Source organism: Crinia signifera, chromosome 2 (genome assembly GCF_055691185.1).
Source record: "Crinia signifera chromosome 2, ASM5569118v1, whole genome shotgun sequence".
NCBI classification, from domain to species: Eukaryota; Metazoa; Chordata; class Amphibia; order Anura; family Myobatrachidae; genus Crinia; species Crinia signifera.
Window position 1 is genome coordinate 170,861,048 of NC_139218.1, and position 8,978 is coordinate 170,870,025.

At 43.6% G+C, this 8,978-nt stretch overlaps 1 pseudogene; it reads left to right on the plus strand.

Moving 5' to 3' along the window:
- The first annotated feature begins 2,722 nt into the window (after nt 1-2,722).
- On the plus strand, nt 2,723-2,842 carry LOC146060965 (5S ribosomal RNA; annotated as a pseudogene).
- Nucleotides 2,843-8,978: the final 6,136 nt, after the last annotated feature.

The following is an 8,978-nucleotide window of genomic DNA, read 5'->3' on the forward strand; positions in this document are numbered from 1 at the left end:
TACCACTGAACGTTTGGTTGTCAGTGTGATTTTTTGGAGCGAGTGCCGCCGATACAACTCTGATTATATTTTCCCTACCGAGGAAGGCACCGCGCTGATCGTTTATACTTGTTACCTGGGAGTGCTGGCTATCCCCCTTTGAGCTATGTATATATATATATATATATATATATATATATATATATATATATACACACACACATATTGGAGATCGGCACTGCAGCTGAAAATAATGATAGTCCGTGGTGTCTTCCTGGATGATGCTAATAATATCAGATAGTCCCACTGTAGCTGGTGAAGCTCCAATAAGATAGGCGGCACTCCAACGGTAAAGGTTCAAAAAAGTGCAATTTTTATTTCAATTAGCCATTGCCTCTGGTCGCTGATGAAAATAGTACACTGAGCAATATGATTGCTGAGCATATATTGCCAGCGATCATATTGCTCTGTGTGTACACAGCTTGAGTCTGCTTCTGCCTGTGCTGAGTTGCAGGCCTTTTGTACTACCCCTAATGGCTGTTAAGGGAAAACACATATAACTTAACCCTAACCCTAAAAGTAAGATGGACTAGCCTTTTATTTATTTATATATATATATATGACCTTGTCAAAAAAGATCTCTGTGATCTAGAACAGGCACCAGTCAAAACGAAGAACATGACAAACTCTGAAAGAGAGGCCATGAAGAAACTGCAAAAGGACCAAAACTTGGTTTTAAAACCAGCTGATAAAGGGGGGGGACTGGTTATTATGGATCGGGAATCTTACGTCAAAGAAGCAGAAAGGCTTCTGAATGACAAGAAGTCATATAGCAAGCTACCCAATGATCCGAAAGACACATACATCGAGGAACTACGTACTCTATTATTACAAGGCCTCAGGAACAATATTTTAACAAAAGATGAATACCAATTTTTATTAAGATCAGACCCCATCACCCCTATCTTTTACTTTTTACCAAAAGTCCATAAATGCCAAAAAAACCCGCCCGGAAGACCTATCGTGGCAGGCATAGATTCACTAACTTCAAACCTGTCACAATATGTGGACCTTTTTCTTAACAAATATGTAAAATGCTTACCCTCCTATCTAAAGGATACAACATCCGTACTTAACACAATGGAACCCTTCGAATGGAAAGACACATATAAATGGGTAACCATAATCGTGCAATCGTTGTACACCTGCATCGAACACAAAAAAGGAGTGGAAGCCAGCAGGAGTTACTTAGAAAAAGATGCACAGAGATTTTATTTGCGATGTCATGTTTTTTATTCTACACCATAACTATTTTAAATTTCAGGATCAATTTTATCTACCGCAGTGCGGAACAGCTATGGGGACTATCTTTGCGCCGAGTTTCGCAAATCTTTTTATGGGACACTGGGAGAATCTACATATTTATAATAACCCAAACTTCACAAGTGAAATTATTTTATACAAACGCTATATAGACGACATTTTAATTGTATGGGATGGAACAGAATTACGCTTCCAAGAATTTTTTAAAAGCTTGGACATTAATGATATGAATCTAAAGTTCACATCAAATGTACAGAAAGATTCCATTGAGTTTCTGGACTTGATCTTGACACACAAAAATAACAAAGTAATAACTAAAAATTATGTCAAAAGCGTGGACAAGAACAGCTACTTGCACCATAAGAGCAATCATTTAAAACGATGGAAAGATAATATACCGTTCTCGCAATTTCACAGGATCAAGCGGAATTGCAGCAAGCAAGAAGACATGGAGGAACAATTGACCCTCTATGGACAAAGATTCACAGAGAAGGAGTATCCATCTAGTCTAATTGAGAAAGCAGTAGAAAAAACACAAAACACAGACCGAACCTCATTACTCACATATAAAAAGAAGAAGGAAGAAGAAGAAAAAGAGTCAGTAGCTTTTATCACAACGTACAATAGGCATGAAGACATCATCAAGAAGTCACTAACAAGTCACTGGGGGATCCTGCTGATGGATCCAGTATTAAAGGGTATCCTACCACCCAAACCGAATATTGTATACAGAAAATAAAAAAATCTGAAAGACATCTTAGCACCCAGCATGCTAAAAACGCCTACAGCATCCACTAGATTACCTAAGTGCAAAGGATCGTACAAATGTGGCAAATGCATCTTATGCAAGTACCTCCACCCTAATAGGAAGAGTTTTACAGATACAGGAAATAACAATGAATTCCAAATAAAGGACTTTACCAACTGCAACTCTACCTCAGTAATCTACTTATTAGAATGCACCTGTGGGAAGAAATATGTCGGCAAGACGAAACGCCCCCTAAAAATCAGAATCCAGGAACACGTTAGAAGCATAAAGAACAAAATGGACAATCATGCAGTTCCTAGACATTTCACCACAACCCATGCTTCTAACCCTGAAGATTTGACGTTCAAAGCAATCGAACATGTCCAGTTGGGGGACAGAGGAGGCGACCTGGCTAAGAAATTGTCCCAAAGGGAGATGTACTGGATCTTCCAGCTCCAGACGCTGTATCCAAGCGGTTTAAACGAAGGATACGAGATTGCACCTTTCCTGTGAAGGTTTTGTAAACCCCCTCTAAACCTCACTATCCTATCACAAACTGGATCACTTTCTTCCTCCTTTCCCTTTTTTCCTTTCTTCCCAAACCCTCACTCAGGTTTCACTATACGAGCAATAAGGTACCAAAGTCTGAGAGGCAATGGAACATGGAATAAACATTACAGTCATACCACGCTGGGAATGCCCAACCCCGTTGGATCTTGGCAGCCAAGCAGTGTTCGGGCCCGTACAGTATCAGGACAGGTGACTACCTGAGAAGAACGGGTACTGTAATGTACAGAAAAAACGTATACCTCGTGATAAGGACAATATAGAGATACCATGGCTCAATCACCTTCACAATCTAACTCACTATGTTATTCACAAATATACCATTATGTTCTTATTTATAGTAATCACTGTAATATATATTCTTTAATAAAAAGCTAAAAACACCAAAATCACTTTACTCTTGTATGATTCACCTATATATTTATAGTTATTACTCCTACCTCATAAATCACTGTTGAAAATTGCTGAAAATCTGCTTACTTCACTAAGGCTCTTCATTTTCTGTATTCTCACTAAAAAATTATGAATACATAATACCTGCTCCTAACTCACTAAAATTGCTGCTATTTTATATCTATTCATCTCATACTGCATATTAATTTGTCTCATCCTGCACATATTTATATATTTTAATTATTTATTCATGTGGCAAATTTTTTTTTATATATATATAAATATTTTATATATAGGTATATATATACTTTTGACTGGGGTTATTGTAAATGAATGCACATAAGACAGTATTTTACGCTGCTGTAACCAAGTTAACCTGTCATCTATAGTTAATATAAGCTATGATAGGGTTTATTAAACGATATGAACTTAGTATGTACATGTAAATACAAGCACTAACGTTCTGTATATCTCATCCATATATTTCTCTCCATATGTCCCATGGAAAATTGAGTATTATCATCTCAAGTCCGCGCATCTGTATTCAGAAAGATGGCCGATTTTCTAAGTAAAAGATGAAGAAATCTCTAACAAAATGGCCGCTGAAACGGAGACATCTACCATGAATGAACTCCGTCCTAACAGAGCTGATGAAACAGACCAATCAGACGCAACCCTAAAAAGGAAGTGGGGCGCTCCTGAACGTCCGCCGAAGAGAGGCGGAAGTCACTGCATTACAAAGCACGGCCTGACACAGGAAGCGGGGCGGAAGTGACGTGCGCCCGCCGGAAGTGGGCGCACGCATCCCCGCAACTATAAACGATGTTTTTCCACTGTTTCCACTATGAATATGCTTTATTTACTGATAGCGCTGGCTGCATAGAGCCCGTTCTATAACGCCCATAGGAGTGTTTTTAAATTTTGATGATTTTTGTTGATTTTAGAAACGATAGCCACACCCTACAGGATGTGACATCATAATTAAGATCACTAAACATATAGGGTGAGATTCTATGGTTTGCGCTAAATGCGCATGTTTTATTCGCGCACCACATCGCCGCAAATCGCACTTTAAAAAATCGCACTTTTCAGTCAAAATGCGCATATTTAATGTGATGCGCATTGGAGGCTGAAAAGTGCGAAGAGGGGCGATTTTCGGCGAAGTGGTGCGCTCTATTTAGTCCTGAAAATGTGCAATTTTCATGTCTGAAAATCGCACATTTGCAGGACAGTGCAAAGTGTAAAAAAAACACCGAGCGCGGGGTCCCCCGTCCGAGTATAACCAGCCCCGGGCTCACTGAGCCGGTGCTGGTGACATAAAATCAGGGTCCCCGACAAATCGGGGTCCCCTTGATTTCATGAAACCAGCACCAGGCTCAAGGTCCGGCGCTGGTTCCCAAAATATGGGGGACAAAGTGACTAGGGGTCCCCCGTATTTTAAGAACCAGCACCGGACACAACCAGCCAGCAGGGTAATGCCACAGCCGGGGGAAACTTATTATATAAGCTCCCGCGGCCAAAGCATTAACCCCCTGGCTGGTCAGCATGGGCAGGGGTTCTGGGGAAGTGGGGACCCCCCCAATGAAGGGGTCCCCCCCCTCCAGGACTTACCAGCCCATGCTGATAGTCCGGGGCTGTCCCCGATGCCCCTGGGCGGTGGGCATCGGGCTGATGGCTTGTGTAAAAAAAGAAGTAAAACTATTGTTTTATACTGGCGAACTATGAGTCCCAGCAAGCCTACCCCGCATGCTGGGACTTGGAGAACCACAAGTCCCAGCATGCGGGGCATTAAAGGGCCCGCTGGCACTTGTAGTTCAGCAGTACAAAAAATAGTTAACAAAAACACACTGACACACTGTAAAATAAAAGTTTAATACATACAAAACACACACACACACTGATACTTACCTACCTTGAGCCCGTAGGTCGGTCCCTGGGTCCTGGGTCCGTCCTCCGGGGCTCCAGGGCAGAAGAGTCCGGTTCCGGGGCCTTGGTCCTGGTTCCGGGGCTGGTCCTGGGGTTCCGGGGCTCCTGGGCTGCAGAATCCGGGGTCCGGGATCCGAGGTAGTCCCCAGGGGTACCTAAGGAAGCAAATCCAACTCACCTGGTCCCTGGCGACGACCTCGGAATCCTCCCCGGTGACAGCGCTGGTCCCATCTGCTACCCGGATCGCAGGACTTTGACAGGCGCTGAGATGTTTCCTCCTCGGCGTCTCTGCACAGAATGATTTCTTTGCCAATCAGGAGCTGAGAAAGTCGGCTCCTGATTGGCCAGAAATCATTCTAACTAGAGACGCCGAGGAGAAAACATCTCTGCTCTAGATGCGCTGAGATGTTACTTCCTCGGCATCTGTATTAAGAATTATTTCTGGCCAATCAGGAGCCGACTTTCTCGGCTCCTGATTGGCCAAGAAATCATTCTGTGCAGAGACGCCGAGGAGGAAACATCTCAGCGCCTGTCAAAGTCCTGCGAGCCGGGTAGCAGATGGGACCAGCGCTGTCACCGGGGAGGATTCCGAGGTCGTCGCCGGGGACCAGGTGAGTTGGATTTGCTTCCTTAGGTACCCCTGGGGACTACCTCGGATCCCGGACCCCGGATTCTGCAGCCCAGGAGCCCCGGAACCCCAGGACCAGCCCCGGAACCAGGACCAAGGCCCCGGAACCGGACTCTTCTGCCCTGGAGCCCCGGAGAACGGACCCAGGACCCAGGGACCGACCTACAGGCTCAAGGTAGGTAAGTATCAGTGTGTGTGTGTTTTGTATGTATTAAACTTTTATTTTACAGTGTGTCAGTGTGTTTTTGTTAACTATTTTTTGTACTGCTGAACTACAAGTGCCAGCGGGCCCTTTAATGCCCCGCATGCTGGGACTTGTGGTTCTCCAAGTCCCAGCATGCAGGGTAGGCTTGCTGGGACTCATAGTTCGCCAGTATAAAACTTTTTTTACACAAGCCATCAGCCCGATGCCCACCGCCCAGGGGCATCGGGGACAGCCCCGGACTATCAGCATGGGCTGGTAAGTCCTGGAGGGGGGGACCCCTTCATTGGGGGAGGTCCCCACTTCCCCAGGACCCCTGCCCATGCTGACCAGCCAGGGGGTTAATGCTTTGGCCGCGGGAGCTTATATAATAAGTTTCCCCCGGCTGTGGCATTACCCTGCTGGCTGGTTGTGTGCGGTGCTGGTTCTTAAAATACGGGGGACCCCTAGTCATTTTGTCCCCGGTATTTTGGGAACCAGCGCCGGACCTTGAGCCTGGTGCTGGTTTCATGAAATCAAGGGGACCCCGATTTGTCGGGGACCCTGATTTTATGGCACCAGCACCGGCTCAGTGAGCCCGGGGCTGGTTATACTTGGGCGGGGGACCCCGCGCTAGTTTTTTTTTTATTTTAACCCTTTATTTTATTTTTTACAGCAGAACCCTGCACATAACATTGCGATCTGTGCAGGGTTCTGGCTAATTCGCCAAACAGACCCTGGTCTGAAATAAGTGCGAAAATTAGGCACCTAATTAATGCGATGTGCAAATGCGCATTGCATTAAATAAGCGACTTGTATACTTTTCTATACGAAAACATCTGGATGCGATAAAAATGCGAATTAATCTCGCAATTTTTATCAGCATACCTTAACGCACATAATATGCGATTTCAGTCCCTTAGCGCATCCCATTAAATTTGTGATTTCTATGAAAAATGCGATATCGCCATTTTGTAGTCTAATTACCGCAAAATAAGCAAAATCGCATCCCATAGAATGTCACCCACTGAGTATAAATAGGGCACCAGGCACATATCCCTCTCACCCCTTGATGAAGTCTCAGATGACGAAACGCGTTGGGTACTGCCTGCTGACTCCTCCATAGAAAGATAAGTTTGATACCTCTGTATCTTTTATCTATAACGTATATAGCTCCCATTTTTTAGTGATATTTTTGATAGGCATTTTGTACTTAGCTTCGCTATTTTTACCATTGTGTTTTTTTTTTATGACATTTCTTGTATTTGTTTGTTCTTATTAAATACTCCTGTGCTTTTTATATATATATATATATATACACACTTTTTTACAAATAAAACTTTTATGTGTTTTAAAAGTAAAACGTCTCTGACACAGATATTTGTAGTCGCTTAGACCTCTTTTCAAACCATTGTATTTTTGTGCCACACCCCTTCCCAAGGTGTTTCTCTTAGAGGTCAGCTGACACCCTTTTTTCTAAAAAGGTATATCTGTTTTTTGATACAAACAAACTCAGTTGTTCAGGACACAAGTGGCGCCCTACAATACCCCTCTCTTCTATATATATATATATATATATAAATATATATATATAGATATATATCTATATATATCTATATATATATATATATATATATATTCCATAGACAAAAAACCTTACGGTTTCACATGTCCCATTAAGGCTTCTTACACATGATCTGGCATTTCAGAAACCTGTTGTAACTCTTCCACTCAAACGCCAAAAAGCAATGAAATTCCGATCATTAAGGCTGACGCCTTAATGGACGTGTTCCTTGCGCAATACAGATATGGTACGCCATCACAGCCTGTGTGTAAGTGCAGATTCAGCACTCTCACAGAGTGAGATTGCTGTCACTCACACAATGGTGGAGCTGCTAATTCACAGATTTGTGTGCTCATTGGAATACACACATGCAGTCTATGCAACTGAAGGTCTGAGCAGTAAACAGAGCTGAGAGGATGGGGTAAAAGTGGTGTTGATTGGGGTAGGAGGCAGTGTGGTGCAGATGGGGAGGAATACAAATGTGTAGATGGTAGGAAGGCTAAGCAGCACTGATGGGGGACTAATGAAGCAGATGGGTGGAAAACAGTGGCACAGATTGGGGAAGGTAAGACAGAGTGATGCGATTGGGTGGGAAACAGAGGAGCAGTTGGAGGAAAGACAGCACTGATGGGGGAGGGGGTTCGGAGCAAAGGGGATAAAGGGAAAACAGAGCAGTACAGATGGAGAGGGGAGACAGCAGTACAGATGGAAGGAAACTGTCATGGATGAGGCAGGCAGAGCAGCATGGATGGAGGGGGAGACAGAGTATCACTAATGGAGGGGAAGCCAGTGTCACAGATAGAAGGAAACAGTGGCATCTGTGTGGAAAGACAGAGCAGCACAGATGGGGAAAGACACATTGGTTCAGATGAGGGAATACACACAGCAGTAGGTATCAGGGAAGACAGAGCAGCATAAAGGTGTATAGGAGAAGAAAGTGTAGATGCATAGTAGTTGGGAGTATTATAGTTTTTGCAATTATGAAAGATGTTTCTGGTAACTGTACGTGAATACTAAATGAAATGGATATAGGTAGTGAGTGTGAAAGATGTTGGACCCTCAGTGGGATAGTTCTAGTAATTTTGTTTATTCTAGCACCCGCTATCTTTGAAAACCCATGAAGTTCCTCCACCCTGTCCGGGGTGTTGCTGTCTGATGTAGTGTTTCTAGCACAGGTCTGGTTTTCAGTGCTGATATACAGATCACACTGTGCTAGAAGCACTACAGCAGACAGATACACCCCAGGCAGGGAAGCAGAACTGCATGGGTTTTCAAAAATGGTGGGTGCTAGAATGAACACTATAGTAACTCAGTGGGCTAGACAGTTTTAGATGATTGCAGGTACTTATTAGGATGAGTGCGCCACATAACTGCTCAGACCTTCAGTTGCATAGACTGCATGTGTGTATTCCAATGAGCACACAAATCTGTGAATTAGCAGCTCCACCATTGTGTGAGTGACAGCAATCTCACTCTGTGAGAGTGCTGAATCTGCACTTACACACAGGCTGTGATGGCGTACCATATCTGTATTGCGCAAGGAACACGTCCATTAAGGCGTCAGCCTTAATGATCGGAATTTCATTGCTTTTTGGCGTTTGAGTGGAAGAGTTACAACAGGTTTCTGAAATGCCAGATCATGTGTAAGAAGCCTTAATGGGACATGTGA